Source organism: Nicotiana sylvestris, chromosome 4, assembly GCF_000393655.2.
Source record: "Nicotiana sylvestris chromosome 4, ASM39365v2, whole genome shotgun sequence".
In the NCBI taxonomy this organism is placed as follows: Eukaryota; Viridiplantae; Streptophyta; class Magnoliopsida; order Solanales; family Solanaceae; genus Nicotiana; species Nicotiana sylvestris.
The window spans coordinates 80,886,606-80,904,005 of record NC_091060.1 but is presented as its reverse complement, the minus strand read 5'-3'; the positions used below and the strand labels follow the sequence as shown (position 1 = coordinate 80,904,005).

Here is a 17,400-nt window from a genome sequence, read left to right as displayed (position 1 = left end):
CGGAGGAGTTTTTAAGAAAAATGAAACTCCATGATTATTCTGTTGTGGATCAATTAAAGAAGACCCCCGCTCAAATTTCATTGTTGTCATTACTGATCCATTCAGAGGAACACCGTCTGGCGTTGATGAAAATCCTGAATGAAGCTCATGTTCCTGAAAAGATCTCTGTAAATCATTTGGGAAAAATAGCCAACAGAATCTTTGAGACAAACAGAATTACATTTGCTGATGATGAATTACCTGTGGAAGGTACCGAGCACAACAGAGCTCTTTACCTCACCGTGAAATGTGAAAACTCCATAGTAACCCGGGTATTGGTTGACAATGGGTCAAGTGCAAACATATGCCCTCTCTCCACTTTAAGCAAATTAAAAATTAAAGAGGAGAGGATCCAGAAAAATAGTATCTGCGTACGGGGGTTTGACGGTGGAAGCAGAGATTCATTTGGCGACATAGTGTTGGAACTAACAATAGGGCCAGTTGAATTCACAATGGAATTCCAAGTGTTGGACATAACTGTTTCTTACAACTTGTTGTTGGGTCGACCATGGATCCATGCTGCTAAAGCAGTCCCGTCAACACTACATCAGGCTGTCAAGTTTGAATGGGATCATCAAGAAATAGTCGTGCATGGAGAAGAAAGTTTAAATGCTCACAACAGTACCATTGTACCGGTCGAGGGAACAGAAATTGACCAAGGACCATGGGTATACCAAGTGTCCGACACGGTGTCAGTAGAGAAAATTCCAGAAGGGAAATACCTTCCGAATCCAAGGATATCCTCTGCATCAGTCATGGTAGCTTATGAAATGTTAAAGAATGGCTTTATACCCGGCAAAGGTCTGGGCTTATCTCTGCAAGGAATTGTACAACCAGTATCTCTCCCCGAGAACTGGGGAACATTCGGTTTAGGGTTCATACCCACCGCCAATGACGTGATAAGGGCCAGGAAGTTGAAACACCGAGCATGGGTTCTTCCAAAACCAGTACCACATCTGTCAAAGTCTTTTGTCAAGACCAGTGCTAAAAATCGCCCGATAACAACAATTCCTAAATCCCGGGTCAATCCTGAAGAGGAATTAATTGAAAGGTTCGAGAAATTGTTTAGTGATGTGAATATGTTGGAAAGCGGAGAAGGGTGTAGCAACGCAGAAGTTCAATTCGTTGGGCCAGAAACAAAGCTCAATAATTGGAAAGCCACTCCTCTCCCAATTCGAAAGGAGTCTTGGTAGTTTATTTTGATTTTCTTTCAGTTTGTTTGGGTTATTTCAAGGTTGTAATCCCAAAGTTTATCTTACAGTTGGTTTGAAGTGTGCAAAACCTTGTTATCTTTCATCATCCAATAAAAAGCAGTTTCCTTTTTATTATCATTCCTAATAGCTTTCTTTTCTTTTTCTTCTTTTCTGTACAGTTCCTTTTACGCTGGCTCTAGTGATATGGCATGCATGAGGAATCCTCAGCCCAGTCTTAAAAATCAATCTGGTTCCGAAATAATAATTCAAGAAATATATTGTGATTATGAATCAGAATATGATGAAGATGAGGTTTTTGAAGAGAATTAGTAAAGAGTTAATTCACTTTGAGGAAAAAATCAAACCTAACTTGAGTGATACCGAGGACGTCAATATAGGGGACACGAGTAATGTCCGGGAAACTAAAATAAGTGTCCATCTCGAACCAAAGATCCGAGAGGAGTTAATTAAAGCACTCATAGAATTCAAAGATGTTTTTGCATGGTCGTATGACGATATGCCGGGCTTGAGCACTGATTTAGTGGTCCACAAATTGCCCACCGATCCAACGGTGCCTCCTGTCAAGCAGAGGCTGAGAAAATTCAAGCCTGATATGAGTGTGAGAATTAAGGAAGAAATCACCAAACAATTGGAAGCAAAGGTCATTCGAGTCACTCGATATCCTGTTTGGTTAGCTAATGTCGTTCCTGTGCCAAAGAAAGATGGCAAAATTAGAGTATGCGTCGACTATCGCAATCTCAACAAAGCAAGTCCAAAGGATAATTTCCCATTACCCAATATCCATATTTTGATCGACAATTGTGCCAAGCATGATATAGGGTCTTTCGTGGATTGTTATGCCGGGTATCATCAAATTCTAATGGATGAAGAAGATGCAGAAAAGACGGCATTCATCACACCATGGGGAACTTATTGCTACCGGGTAATGCCATTCGGTCTAAAGAACGCCGGAGCAACCTATATGAGAGCAATGACCACAGTGTTTCATGATATGATACACAAGGAAATTGAGGTATACGTGGATGATGTGATCATAAAATCAAAGCATCAGGCCAACCACGTTGGGGATTTGAGGAAGTTCTTCTTAAGACTTCGCAGGTACAACCTCAAGCTTAACCCTGCCAAGTGCGCATTTGGAGTTCCGTCCGGAAAGTTGCTGGGATTCATAGTCAGTCGACGAGGCATTGAGCTAGATCCGTCAAAGATTAAAGCCATCCAAGAACTGCCACCTCCAAGAAACAAAACTGAAGTAATGAGTTTGTTGGGGAGGTTAAATTACATCAGCAGGTTTATTGCTCAGCTCACAACAACCTGTGAGCCAATTTTTAAATTGTTGAAAAAGGATGTTGCGGTCAAATGGACCGATGAGTGTCAAGAAGCGTTCGATAAGATAAAAGGATACTTGTCAAACCCACCCGTGTTGGTCCCGCCAGAGCCAGGAAGACCTTTGATTCTTTACTTGACGGTTTTGGAAAATTCATTTGGTTGCGTATTGGGGCAACATGACCTCACTGGCAGAAAAGAACAGGCCATCTACTACCTTAGCAAGAAGTTCACAGCTTATGAGGTTAAGTATACTCATCTGGAAAAGACATGTTGCGCCCTAACATGGGTAGCTCAAAAATTAAAACACTATTTGTCATCCTACACTACTTACCTCATTTCTCGGTTGGATCCATTGAAATACATTTTTCAAAAGCCTATGCCAACGGGAAGACTTGCAAAATGGCAGATATTGCTCACAGAATTTGACATCATCTATGTGACTCGAACTGCAATGAAGGCTCAAGCACTGGCCGATCATTTAGCCAAAAACCCGGTCGATGAGGAATATGAGCCATTGAAGACTTATTTTCCTGATGAAGAAACAATGCATATCGACGAGGTGGAGCGAATTGAAAAGCCTGGCTGGAAACTTTTCTTTGATGGAGCCGCTAACATGAAAGGAGTTGGGATAGGAGCTGTAATCATTTCTGAAACAGGGCATCACTATCCTGTTACGGCTCAGTTGCGATTTTATTGCACCAATAATATGGCTGAATATGAAGCTTGCATTTTGGGGTTAAGGCTAGCCGCAGACATGGGTATCCGAGAAATCTTAGTCATGGGAGATTCGGATCTTTTGGTACATCAAATTCAAGGAGAATGGGAAACCCGAGACTTGAAGCTCATACCATACCGACAATGTCTACATGATCTTTGTCAGCGGTTTCAATCAGTGGAATTCCAACATATTCCAAGAATCCATAATGAGGTTGCCGATGCATTGGCTACCCTGGCATCAATGTTGCACCATCCGGACAAAGCTTATGTAGATCCAATACATATTCAAGTCCACGATCAGCACGCTTATTGCAATATGGTTGAAGAAGAATTTGATGGTGAACCATGGTTCCACGACATCAAGGAGTATATCAGGATGGGGATATATCCCGCACAAGCCACAGGAGATCAAAAGAGGACCATTAGGCGATTAGCAAATGGATTCTTCTTAAGCGGAGGAGTTTTGTATAAAAGAACACCAGATCTTGGATTATTAAGATGCATAGATGCCAGACAAGCTACAGCTGTCATGTCTGAAGTACATTCAGGAGTTTGCGGACCCCACATGAGTGGATATGTGTTGGCAAAGAAAATCCTCCGAGCTGGTTACTATTGGCTTACCATGGAGCGAGATTGTATCAGTTTTGTGCGCAAGTGTCATCAATGCCAAATACACGGAGATTTGATTCATTCTCCACCATCCGAGTTGCACACAATGTCGGCACCATGGCCCTTCGTTGCCTGGGGCATGGATGTGATTGGACCAATTGAGCCGGCAGCATCCAATGGGCACAGGTTCATTCTGGTAGCTATTGATTATTTTACCAAATGGGTTGAGGCCAAGACATTCAAATCAGTGACCAAGAAAGCTGTGGTCGATTTTGTCCACTCAAATATCATATGTCGATTCGGAATCCCGAAGGTGATCATCACAGATAACGGTGCTAATCTTAACAGCAACCTAATGAAGGAAGTATGTCAACAGTTTAAGATTACACATCGCAACTCTACCCCATATCGGCCCAAGGCGAATGGAGCAGTAGAAGCAGCCAACAAAAACATAAAGAAGATACTTCGGAAAATGGTAGAAGGTTCAAAACAATGGCATGAAAAATTACCATTTGCATTATTGGGATACCGCACTACTGTTCGCACTTCAGTAGGAGCCACTCCTTATTTGTTGGTATATGGCACTGAAGCAGTAATTCCTGCAGAAGTTGAGATTCCTTCCCTTCGGATCATCGCCGAAGCAAAGATTGATGATGATGAATGGGTCAAAACCCGTCTAGAACAGTTAAACTTGATTGATGAAAAACGATTGACCGCAGTATGCCATGGTCAATTATATCAAAGAAGAATAGAAAGAGCATACAACAAAAAGGTACGTCCCCGGAAGTTTGAAGTAGGTCAGCATGTGCTGAAACGTATTTTTCCACATCAGGTTGAAGCAAAAGGCAAATTTGCCCCGAATTGGCAAGGACCATTCATTGTGACCAGAGTATTATCGAATGGTGCACTATGCTTAACAGACATTGAAGGCAAATGCATAGACATGACGATCAATTCTGACGCGGTAAAGAGATATTATGCATAACTTTTTGAGTGTTTGTATTTAGCATTATTTCGAAGATTGGAATGACAAAGGCAATTTATTCTGCTATCCAAACACTATACCATTTGCTTCCCTTTTGAGCCATACTTGTTTCTTTCCTACCCTCTCATGGAATCAATAAAAAAAATCAAGTATGAAAAAATTAAAAAAAAAAAACATCACTATTATTTAGTGAACTACGTTTGACCTGATTCCTCAAAGAAGGATACGTAGGCGCCTCACGGCTCGGTCATAGGGTGCACAATATACATAAAATGTGCACAAAAAGAAACATCAAGCGACCCCAATCAAGGAACTGGGGCAAGAATTGTATTGGAAATAAGAAAAAGATTCCAAGAGTTGTAATTTTAAACACATACCAAAACTGTTTAGCTTTTAATACCTTTTCCATTTCTAACCCCATACCAGAAAGACCTTTCGACCAATCTTAGAAAAATGCTGAGTCAAGCAAATGAAGATGGTTCATAATACTCTGGTACAAACAAGAAAAGAAAGTAAAAATGAGAGAGTCTTATAGGTGAAAACCCACACGGGCACCATAAGGCGAAAAGGAAGTGAGAAATGAACAAATGAGGAAAGTTTATCGGTAAAAACTCTTTGAGACGTTGCAAGTCCAACAGGTCTGTGAAATGAAAAATGAAGTTGGGTTATGGAAATTTTGGCAAAAACAAAAATGAGACAATTGAAAGGAGATTGATTAAAAGACTGGGTTGATTAATCCAAAATGCATACCCTGATCATTGGTGCCAGTAATTCCAATCAGATAAGTCCTTTATTCCTTTTCCAACAGTCATCCAAATTTGGATTTTTCTTTTCATTCTATGATTGTCGAAATCAGCGTATTTCGTTACTAATAATCTTACTTTCTAAAAGCTTTGAGATAAGTTTTATTCCAAACAAATAAGAAGGAATGTCAAGGTATACTACCAAGATTCAAGGTTACAAAATACAGCCACGAAAGGTAGGAGATAAAAGATATGGGTGTAAGAAAGGTGAAATCAAAAGTGGATCAGCAAAGTCAGAAGTGACATATGATTACAGTTAAAAGGGTTCGAAGGAAAACATACAGAGGAGAATCCTATAGTCAAGAATCAATTACAAGGACAAAACAGTCTTTTCAACCATTCCAAGGCAACAAAGAGAAACGAAGAGAAGCATTACCATCGGCAAGAATACCCCAGTCAACCACCCTGCTTTAAACTAACGAAGTTTTCTTTGATTTAAAACAGGGGCAAATACAATATTTGTGTCAGGAAATACCTGGTAAAGAAAAGAAGAAGTCAGGCGTCCACCTGGAGAATGAGGATGAGAAAAGAAGAAGTCAGGCGTCCACCTGGAGAATGAGGATGAGAATTAAACAAGTCAGGCGTCCACCTGGAGAATGAGGATAAAGAAATTGAAGAAGTCAGGCGTCCACCTGAAGAATGAGGATGAGAAAAGAAGAAGTCAGGCGTCCACCTGGATAATGAGGATAAAGAAATTAAAGAAGTCAGGCGTCCACCTGGAGAATGAGGATAAAGAAATTGAAGAAGTCAGGCGTCCACCTGGAGAATGAGGATGAGAATTAAAGAAGTCAGGCGTCCACCTGGAGAATGAGGATGAGAATTGAAGAAGTCAGGCGTCCACCTGGAGAATGAGGATGAAGAAGTTAAGAAGAAGTCAGGCGTCCACCTGGAGAATGAGGATGAGAATTAAAGAAGTCAGGCGTCCACCTGGAGAATGAGGATGAGAAAAGAAGAAGTCAGGCGTCCACCTGGAGAATGAGGATGAGAAAAGAAGAAGTCAGGCGTCCACCTGGAGAATGAGGATGAGAAAAGAAGAAGTCAGGCGTCCACCTGGAGAATGAGGATGAGAATTAAAAAAGCAGTCAGGCGTCCACCTGGAGAATGAGGATGAGAATTGAAGAAGTCAGGCGTCCACCTGGAGAATGAGGATGAAGAAGTTAAGAAGAAGTCAGGCGTCCACCTGGAGAATGAGGATGAGAATTAAAGAAGTCAGGCGTCCACCTGGAGAATGAGGATGAGAAAAGAAGAAGTCAGGCGTCCACCTGGAGAATGAGGATGAGAAAAGAAGATGTCAGGCGTCCACCTGGAGAATGAGGATGAGAAAAGAAGAAGTCAGGCGTCCACCTGGAGAATGATGATGAGAATTAAAAAGCAGTCAGGCGTCCACCTGGAGAATGAGGATGAGAAAAGAAGAAGTCAGGCGTCCACCTGGAGAATGAGGATGAGAATTAAAGAAGTCAGGCGTCCAACTGGAGAATGAGGATGAGAAAAGAAGAAGTCAGGCGTCCACCTGGAGAATGAGGATGATGAATTAAAGAAGTCAGGCGTCCACCTGGAGAATGAGGATGAAGAATTGAAGAAGTCAGGCGTCCACCTGGAGAATGAGGATGAGAAAAGAAGAAGTCAGGCGTCCACCTGGAAAATGAGGATAAAGAATTGAAGAAGTCAGGCGTCCACCTGGAGAATGAGGATGAATAAAGAAAAGAAGCAGTCAAAGCACCCACCTGAAGAACGAGGGAATGAAATTGAAATGTTGAAATCAAAAGCCCGCTCATATGAAAAAGGAGCACACTTAGAATCAACAAAGCAGAGGAGTCCAACAGAATCCCCAGCAAGAAACAACAAGAGTCCCAAAAGAAAATACGGGACACAATGAAAAGGAATACGGAATAAGCCAAATGCCCAAGAGTCACCAAAATATCAAGACAACAAGAAACGCAAGGGCATGATCTAGATAAGATTTTTATAATTCCTGTACCATAATCTAGTTTAATTTTTGTATTTCCTTTAAAGTAAGGTGTAATAAGGAGGTCAGCAAGCAGTAAAAACAGCACGAAGCAGCAGTAACATCACAGTCCCACGGTAGTCCCAGCTACCCAAAACTTCCCGAACTACATTGACCTGATTCCTTTATAGCCAAGGATATGTAGGAAACCTTTGAAGCAGAGGTTCGGTCAAATCTTTCTAAAAATGCTTCCCACGGAGTATTCGAACGGGCAAAAATCGCTCGTATCCGCTCACTTTATCTTTGCACGAAAACTCTTCGAGTTTCCGCACAAAGAGGGGTAGCTGTGAGCACGTGATTTTTGCTTTAATGAAAACTACTCCAAAATAAATCAAAAAATAAAATAAATTTCTTTTACTGTGTAATTTTTTGAGTTTGAGTGATGCTAAATACTTGTGTTATATCCGTAAGTGTTTACTTTGTCATAATAAATGAAAAAATAAAATAAAATACATGTTGCATGCATATAGGATTTGATTATGCATTTAAAAGATAATTTAAATAAAATCACAAAAAATGTGCAATAATTCTATTTTAAATATTCCACTGTGTGATTGATGTCTTGTCTATGTGTTAAATAATTGTTATAGAGTAATTAATATATTTTTGTAAAGTTAAAATTGTTTTATAATTAAAATTGGAAATTTAAATTAGAAAAAATGAAATAGTTGAAAAAGAAATAAAAAAAATAATTGGACCTGGATTTAAATCCAGGCCCAAACCAAATTACCCCCTTTAGCCCAGGTCCGGTCCAGTCCGAAAAGAATCAAAACGACAGCGTTTAGTCGTGGTTCATCATGGACCGTTCGATCAAATCCAATCAACGGATGAGATCTCATCACCCTAACTCACTCAAACCCGATCCATTTCAACCCCGGGTTGACCCTTTCCCCAACTTAAATCAAACGATGTCGTTTTGATAAGTGGATTGATCCTGGCCCTTCATCTTACTTGATCGGACGGATAGCATCAATCCACCCCACCCCTATATAAGTCCCAAGCCCCTACCCCGACCCCTAACTGAACACCCCCCTCCTCTCACTGTTCATCATCTTCCTCAGACCCTCCCCCTAACCCTAGCCGCCCTAGGATCCCACCGCCTGAAACCCGGCGGCATCAACGCCGCCGGTCACCAAAATAACACCCTAGAACCCCCTGAACATCCTCTACACGATCTAACATTGGTTTCCTTCGAATCAGGCCCCAACTCTTCGAATCTTAAATCGAAGGTTGGCCTGAAAACCTTATCTTCTCCGATGACCTCCAAAATAACACCACAGTTTCTCCTAAATTCCCTCACCAAGGATCTGTTAGTTGCATGGTTCGAATCATACTGGAACTACTCGAATCTTCATTTGAAGATTCGAGTACAACCTGACCTTATCCCAACCTACTTCAAACTCACACCAGTTACCCCCCTGACCTCCCTCGTGCCTAGAACATCTTTGGTTTCCCTCGAATCTAACCAGAAATGAGTAAATCCCAAATCGAACTTTCAAGAACCCTAAAAATACCAGACTTTTGGATTCTGTCCAGATTGAATAAAGATTGAGGTTTAATCGACCTTAGTCGAAGTATTTTCAGTGGAAAATACTTCGACTAAGGTCTGTTTGATTTCAAACAAAGTCCAAATCCAAGTCGAGTTGAGTTCAGTTGAATTTAAAGGTTCAGAGGTAATTTCTGTTTCTTATGAGCATTCTATGAGTATTCTATGTTTGTTTTCATTAGTCTGTTTAATTTTTCATATTTTTTTTAGTCAATTCTGTTATACTGTCTCATACTCGTCTATTGGATCAGAATCATACTATTGTTTCTGTTGTTTACGAGTGGTCATAATATGTGTAATCGACTCGATTAAGTTCGTCGATTAGTTGTTTTGTAAATTCTTATTGCCATTAATGTTGTTTGTAATACCCTGTTTATCCGTTTGGAATTGTTTATTGTCATTGAACTCAGTCAATTAGTTCTTCCCAATTAATTGATTCTCTTTTAATAATTCAGAAAGTTTGTCAATGGTATGTATATATTGTTTTCTGAACAGGGCATTGTCAGTATATTGACAATGCTCCTGTATTTGTTTGCTTTTAGTTCAGTTTTGAATTTCAGTTGAAATAATCCTGCATGTTCTGTGTAATGTTAAGGGTGTTTTATTCAGTGTTCAGTTGAGAATCCCCTGTTTAAATTCAGTTCTTGTCAATCAGTTATTAGAAATGTGATATACTGTCTCAAAATCATAGGATTGGTTATAGCTGTAAATCAGAAGGATAATTAAGTTTATACAGATTATAGAATCTGTTTTACAGTGGGTTCTGATTTTTCAGTAATAACAGTAGGTTTTCAGGGGTACTACTGGTAATGAAACAGTGAGGTAATATGATATAATAGAGGGCTGAAAGTGGTATGTTAATGGCTATTAGTTAATGATACTAATGGGGAACAAGGGATAATGGGCTGCTAGAAATCAGGAAAAAGTTAACTTGATGGGATTTAAAGTAGTAAAGGCAGATTTTAATGGAATTTTTTCTGTTTTTAAAAGATAAAAGGGGGTCCGGGCAGCACTTAAAAAGGGGGGACAGACATGTATAAGATAGAGGGAATGGGGACTGATTTAAGGGAGTTTTTCAGAAAACTTGAAGAGAGTTTAAGATTTTTTTTTCTGGAGAGATTTCAGAACAGAATTTAGACAGACTTTAAGAGTTTTCAGAGAGAGAGAAATCAGTTTTCAGAACAGAAATTTTAAAATTCAGTTTTCAGAGAGATTAGAACAAGGAAAACTGAGATTTTGGGTAGATTTTAAGAGGAGGAACAATCTGATTTAGAAAGGCAGTTTTTGTTTTTTCTTCAGGTTATCTGTTTAAGAGAGGGTGATTTCCAAAACATTAGGAAATACACACAGAAATATATACTCATTTGTGAAAAACAGAAAGAAAGAAATCTGAAATAGGAATCTGAAACAGGAAGAGGAAAGAAACTGAAATCTGAAATGTTATCTTTCTAGAATCTGTCCGTTGTTTGCTTGTGAATATTGTTCAGTCCAAATCTGAAATTTTTCTCAAGTCTCTGTCACTGTTCATCTGGGTTAACGGGTCTTGTTCAGACTTGCTGTGTTATTGGTATATTCTGCTGATTTTGTTACTGCTGCTACTGCTGAAATTTACTCCTTCTACCTTCATTTTCAGGTACATGTCTTTTAAATTTTAAGTTGGAAAGAGATTCAACATGACTCATCAATGAAGCTTGAATTGAAATTCTGTTTTCCATTTGTCCAAGTTCATCAGTTTAAATTTCATTTTTTGTTTCATGTTAGTTAATTAGTAGTGAATTCAATTTGATAGCTATGAGCTAATTGTCTTACTTTGAAAGTTCGTATAAAGCTTTGTAATAATGTTAGCCCTTCATCTCATTAGTTTAATCATATTTGAACTTTCAAGGCAAGAAACATGACATAAAGATTGGCTATTTATTAGGCCTTATGGTGTTGTTAGAATAGAGTGAAAATATCAAAACTATATTGTTAGTTTATTCTTATACTTGATTTAGTTATGGATGGAATGATATAAGTTGTACGTTCTTATGTGGTATGATAACAGGTATTCATAGAACCATTAGTGGATAGTGAGTTGAGTTGTTATGGCTCATTACGATGTTAAAGTGCTACGAATGTTTCAAGACATACAAATAGGTGGCATGTAAAGCAATGTTGTTAATTAATTTGTACAATAATTCCCTTTATTATCAATTTGATGCCTATTTACCATCCTAAATAAATAATTAAGCCTATTAGATTAAAAGCAAGTATATGAGAATAAGATGAGATATACAAATTGCAATATTTTTATCAACGACAATTAGAAATAGGACTTGCACTAAATAGAAATAAATAAAAATTGTTCAAAAATATTTCTTCCCTTCATAAATCATTTGGTGAGTTTTATATGTCCCTCATTCTTTGGTATATGTATATACGTTGTATTTGTGAAGAATAGGATTAATCATATTATTATTATTTATTTTGAATTTGAATAGCCTTGGATGAACATAAATTATATGCGGAAATTACAATCAACGGGCAACATTCAATAAATTGTGAATTCTTTTTCAAGAATTAAAGGGTATCTTAAATGAAGATTTCTCATAATATAATAAACAATTTGTGGGAAAATCCCTAATATCATTACAAATATTTTGCGCAATTAGGGATACGTTCGCGTACCCTGATTATATTTTTAAAAGCAAAAATTCGGATTATGCGTACGCGCAATTTCGAGCGAATATTTAATAAAAGGATTTTTCCAAAGGCGTTAAATCAATTTCATAAAAACCCGAGATGTACGGTTCACTATTTAAGAAAAAACAAATATATATTCTTGATTCAACAACAATTTCGAAAAAATGATTGTTTAATGAATATATTACCAAAAGTTATCGTGTACACGTACGCGTGACACAATTCCGCATTTTTAAATTTATAACACGAATATACGTACGCGTAATTCGATTCAAAAGAATGGTCTTTAATCACAATAAGTAAAAGCGGTAGAAAAATCACGTAACAAAAAGTATTTAATAAAAATCAAGATAATTAAGCCAATAATAAAAACAGTTAAGCGACCGTGCTAGAACCACGGAATTCGAAAATGCCTAACACCATCTTCCGGATTAACAGAATTCCTTACTCAGGATTTCTGGTTCGCAGAATAATAAACAGCGTCATATTCTCCTCGATTCAGGGATTGAAATTGGTGACTTGGGACGCCTTAAAATTCCCAGGTGGCGACTCTTAAATAATTAAATAAATCCCGTTTCGACTGTCCTTTAATTGGAGTAAACTCCCCACGCGCCCCGCGGGCGCGGGAAAAAGGAGGTGCGATAGCGCTATAAACCGAAATTAAATTCCTTCTAACAGAAGGTACATATAATGTGTCTTTTAAAGCTAAAACTCTACCACTACCAAACGAAATACTAATATTTCGTAATGCTAAAGCTGGGGCTGCTGAACCGTCTGCTTGATAAACATTGATTTTTCCACTTAAGCTTTTGCCACTTAAGCTTTTGCCACTTAAGCTTTTAGCACCACTTGCTTCAAAAGTCTTTCTTTTTTCTTAAACTTTGTGGCAAGTCAAACTAAATTATCTAAATTGAAACGAGGGGAGTATCAGCTAGTACCTCCCTCCATTAAAATTTATGTGAACTCATTTCACAAGGCACAAATTTTATGAAATAAATGAAGACTTTTGAAGCTTGTGGTCCTAAACAAGGTACAATATTTATGTGGCCAGTGGCGTAACCACCTTATGTTAAGAATGGTCAAGCACATACTCTTCGCCAAAATATTATATTGCGTATATACGTTAAATATTACTTATATGGTTATATATATTATACTTTGAACACCCTTAACACAATTGAGTGAGACAGTTTAGCGGTTCAGGGTGTTTAAATGAAGTGTTATTCACGAGTTCAAAATTCTGCCCATTTTGTTTGCCAAAACTAAATGGAGAGCACCATGTATGGTCTATTTGATTCTTTTGCAATCTAAAAAATTCCTAATAAAATAACTCTTAAAACTTAAAATTTGTTTAAAAATAAATAATTAATATTAAAAGTAATTTTTTTAACTAAAAGTTATTTTCTAAATAAGTTTTATAATTTAAAAGTTAAGATCTACAAAATATTGTGTACATCATTCATCGGCAAACAAAATTATTGACTTGTTTAAAGTTTGAATATCATTGGTAGAATTTCTGGCTACGCCACTGTATGTGGCTATACTCACTACAAAAAAACAGTCTATTTGCGGCGGTTTTATTACGGGAGTTATTATTAACCTCCCCAAATTGTATCTAATTAGGGGAGGGGGGTCTTATTAACATCCGCACTAAAATTCAATTTGCGGCATTTAGAAACCTCTGCTAGCCTTAAAAAAAGGCGCTAACAATATAAATCTCTGCTGGCCTTTATTTTTATCTTTCCCTCTTTTTTCCAGAAATGTCCGCCAATAATAGAAATCTCCGCTCTTCACTCTAACGATTTAGTGTTCGCTTTCCAGATTCTTTCTCCTCCTGAAATGGCAAGTTCTCCTTCTTTCTTTAATCTCCCATTGTCTTTCACTCTAACGATTTAGGGTTCACTCTAAGTTGCGATTTAATGTGATATCTGATTGTGAAAATATTTGTGCGAAATATTTGTGCATTGCGAAAATAGTTGTGCGAAATTAGTCTCTGCATTGCGAAAATAGTTGATATCCGATTTTAATTCCTCTAAGTTTGATATTTGTGCGATTTTAATGTGAATTCCAGCAATTACAACTCGAATTGAAGCGTGTTTGTCGCCGAATCTCCTAACAAAAGGTACAACTCGAATTGGAGCTTTCTACCCTCTCCTTCCTAATCTGTTTATATCCAATTTTAATTCCTCTAGGGTTTTGATTACGTTTTCCTAATATCTGAATTTCAATAGTTTCTGCATGTGATTTGATTTAGATTTCTCTGCTCCAATTTCAATAATTTTTTCATGTGATTTAATTTAGGTTCTCTCTACTCCTTTTTTGTTATAGAAGAAGAAGAAGGTTTCTTTTTATTTCTGATATGATGAACTAAGAAGAAGAAGAAAGCTACTAAGAAGAAGTAGATAATTTTTGTGTTTAAGTTTAGTTTTTGAGATTAATGACAATACTATCTCTCAATTGCTTATGATTCTATAATATGTGGATGTTACTTAACATTTATGCATCTTTAGTATTATGTTAATGCCTCTTAAAATTTATTTAATATAATTAAAATATTGTATTAGAAAAACAGGTATCCCCACAATTGCCCTGCCAAATAAAAGGTCTTCATAGAATAGGGGAGGTTACAACTGCCATTAAATAAATAAATTGAGGGGGTTAAAGCTATCGCGAAATAGAGCTTGCCATATTTCGAAGATATATTGTGGTGGTTTTAAACCCCGTTGAATATTTTTACAAGTTTCGCATTGATTAAAATTTTAATTTGTGGGGGTTAAACCCCCGGAAAATAACCTCCGTTAAATGTTTACGGCGGCCTGTAAAAAATTGCCGCAAAATGATAGCGGCGAAGGATCTTTTGGGGTCACACCCTTTACTTGGGGCCCAATAGAAAGGAGCCCCTAGCTACAGGCTGAAGATTGATCTTTTGTCTCATTCAAACCTTTAGAGGGCATTCATTTATCCCAACCGGTTAACTTCATAGAATGAGATTACGATCGCATTATTATTCATTAGTGGGAGAAAAGCTCTTTCGCAAAAATAAGTGAAGTTTTAAGAGGCGCAAGATGGTGCAGGATGTTTCTCAATGAACAAGATAGTACAAAACTTTTCCATACAATCATGTTTTATTTATCATACAAAAATAGAGAATCTTAGGGTGTGTTTGGTATAACGGAAAATGTTTTCTTGGAAAACAAGTAATAATCTTATTTATTTTCTGTTGTTTGGTACGCAAATTAAGGAAAATGACTTCTCAAGAGTATTCATAAATAATTTAGATATAATAAACATGAAGCCATAAACTTTCAAACCAACAACTTTCCGGACCCACAAAATTCATAAACTTTCGAACCGCTAAATTTTCAAAACCGCGAAATTTCAAACCCGTCAACTTCCAAACACATAAACCTCCGAACTCATAATTTTGGAACGTGTAAAATTTTGAGCCTTTAAACCGATAAATTAATAAAATTAAAACTGAAAAATATATTTAAATTTTTTTTCAGGGCGGGAGGGGGGAGGGATGGGGGCTGGGGGGCCGTAAAGCGGAAAAAAAAAAAATGTAATTTTTTTTGGGGGGGAGGGTTGGGGTGGGTGGTAGGTGGTGCAGAAAAATGAAAAAACAGAAATTTGAAATTGCAAAAAAAAAAAATTAAGGTAAAAAAAATATTTTTTTGGGGTTACGGCGTGGTGGTGGGTTGGGGTGGAGGGGTAGTAGGGTAGGTGGTAACGGAAAAACTGAAATTTGAAAAAAAAAACCTTTTTTGGAAAGAGGGTGGGGTGGGTTGGTAAAGGTGGGGAAGGTTGAGAAGGAGAGGAAAATGTTTTCGAAAACATTTAAGTCAACCAAACATGGAAAAATTGAAAAATGTTTTCCTTCGTACCAAACACACCCTTAAAGTAAAAACCTCCGCCTAGATAGTACTTGGAGCGATTAAAGTTGCCTCAAAACTTTTTCAGCAGCGGCTATTGTCTGTTGGATATCCTCTGCAGTGTGTGCTAAGCTAGTAAATCCAGCCTCAAACTGGGATGGCGCAAGATAGACACCTTCCTCCAGCATTCCTCTATAAAATTTTGCAAATTTAGTTGTATCACTCTTCTTTGCATCCGAAAAGTTATGAACTGGTCCATGTGTGAAAAAGAAGCCAAACATTCCGCTAATATACCCACCACACATCGCATGACCAGTCTTCTTCCCAGCATCCAATATTCCCTGAATAAGTTCACTGGTGATTTTGTCCAAGTGTTCATATGCTCCCGGCTGCTTTAACCGCTTAAGTGTGTGAATACCAGCAGTCATAGCCAATGGGTTCCCGCTTAGGGTCCCAGCCTGATACATTGGTTCTGCTGGTGCCACCATCTGCATAATATCCCTCCTTCCTCCATAGGCACCTACTGGCAAGCCACCGCCGATAACCTTCCCAAGTGTTGTCAAATCAGGAGTTATTCCAAAATATTCTTGAGCGCCACCATATGCCAACCTAAATCCTGTCATAACTTCATCAAAAATAAGTAGAGCACCATTTTCTTTGGTAATATTGCGAAGGACATCTAGAAATTCCAGTTTGGGTAGAATAAAGCCAGAATTCCCAACGACGGGCTCAAGTATTATAGCTGCAATTTCTCCTTTGTTGTCATCAAAGAGGCTCTTAATAGCAGAAATATCATTGTAGGGGGCTGTCAGAGTATCATGTGTAGCCGCCTTGGGAACTCCAGGGGAGTCAGGTAGTCCTAGAGTGGCAACTCCACTGCCTACTTTAACAAGAAATGGATCGGCATGACCATGGTAGCAACCCTCAAACTTTATAATCTTTGACCGGCCAGTAAAAGCACGAGCCAACCGTAGAACCCCCCATGCATGCCTCCGTGCCAGAGTTGACGAAATGAACCATTTCAATACTAGGAACAACAGAAATGACCATCTCTGCCAGAGTATTTTCGAGGAGGCATGGAGCTCCAAAACTTGTTCCTTTCTTCATTGTCTCAGCCAAGGCTGCTAGCACCTGCAAGTAAAGTAACTCAAGGTTTACTGCCTCAAAACAATGGAGAAAAGCATTAATAACTTTCACTCCTTTCCTCTTCTGCTGCCCTTCCTAGCTGACAATGAATACAGGACCTAAAACATGTTTATAGTTAACAAATGTGCCTCGACAATGTTCAGTAGAGACCAGTTACATGCTCCATTCCTCTTAAAAGTTGTCACCGGTTGCATAGATATTTTGAACAAATCAATGTTTTTCAGGTTCTACTTGTTGCGGAAGCCAAATGTATATAGTGTGAATAAGTCACAACTACTATACCAAAAATTATGACAGCCACCAAATAATAAATAAGACAATAAAACAACAATAAAGGAAACACCAGAATTTACGAGGTTCGGCTAATTTTGCCTACTCCTCGGACACAACCAATATTTTATTCCACTCCAAAAATACAAGTGAAATAATACTAAAGAGAGAAGATACAAATGCCTT

At 38.0% G+C, this 17,400-nt stretch overlaps 1 pseudogene; it reads right to left on the bottom strand.

The window, feature by feature from the left end:
- Window positions 1–15,662: 15,662 nt before the first annotated feature.
- LOC104230264 (glutamate-1-semialdehyde 2,1-aminomutase, chloroplastic-like) lies at window positions 15,663–17,110 on the bottom strand (annotated as a pseudogene).
- Window positions 17,111–17,400: the final 290 nt, after the last annotated feature.